Genomic DNA, 1,114 nt, shown 5'->3' on the forward strand with positions numbered 1-1,114 from the left:
TCTATTATTTACTGTGGCAATTTCTACTGGTGTCGTTTGTGTTTCTAGGTATATGATCATGATATCTACAATTAAAATCCAAAACAAGTCATTTCATGTCTTCTTTTCCAATGTTTCTACTAAGTCTTTCATTTACTTACCTCATTAAATTTGATTCTGTTTGAAATCAAACTGGAACCTGACTTATATCAAATAAAATTCTAACACTTTCATTGTGACTCCATTAAAATTTCATTAAAGTAAAGTGACAAAAATGTTTATCTCTGCCCAGCTTTGTATATTTAACTTACATGGCATTAGTGATTTTTCTAATTATAATAATGCTTACTGTATTTTTCTTTAAATAGGGTTAATAATATTTAAGGAGTTTCCTTCTCACCTTTTCTTGCATCTGGAAACCACCTGGGGTAACCTGGAGTCTACTAACCAGAAGTATCTTCAAAGAATGAGGTTTAGAAGCAGCTAAAATGAGCAATGGCTTACAATAAAGCTCTAGCTTATATTATTGTAATAATATAGTATATAATACATATAACACACAAAATTTGTGTTAATCAACTATTTATGTTATTGGTAAGGCTTCTGGTCAATAGTAGGCTATTAGTAAAATTTGGGGGAACTCAAAAGTTATACACAAGTTTGTGACTGGCAGGGAGTCAGTGCTCCTAACTCCCACGTTAATTCAAGGGCCAACTGTACATATGTATCATATCTCCTTTATCCATTCACCTATCGATTGACACTTAGGTTGTTTCCATATATTGGTATTGTAAATAAAGTTGTATTGAACAACAGCAACAAAAATGAGTAATGGCTTCTTATAGGGGGACTGATCTTAAAAAGCTGATGGGGCTCAGTTTTTTTAACCGTGGCAGAAGAGATCCACAATACAATCTCATAATTTCATAGATGCTTAGAGTCAGTGACAGTGTAGTTTTTAGTTTGAAAGACCTCTCAGTAGTTGACATGTTACCTGGTTATGTATCTTTGCACTCTGGCTCCTATCTTTTGTAGAGATGTACTAACTGCTTGGTATTCTTAAACAAATTTATTTCTTATTCAAAACAGCCAGAAGGGGTTTTGTAGGCTCATAGCTCACAATTCTGTGCCATAA

This window comes from Leopardus geoffroyi, chromosome A1 (assembly GCF_018350155.1).
Source record: "Leopardus geoffroyi isolate Oge1 chromosome A1, O.geoffroyi_Oge1_pat1.0, whole genome shotgun sequence".
NCBI lineage: Eukaryota > Metazoa > Chordata > Mammalia > Carnivora > Felidae > Leopardus > Leopardus geoffroyi.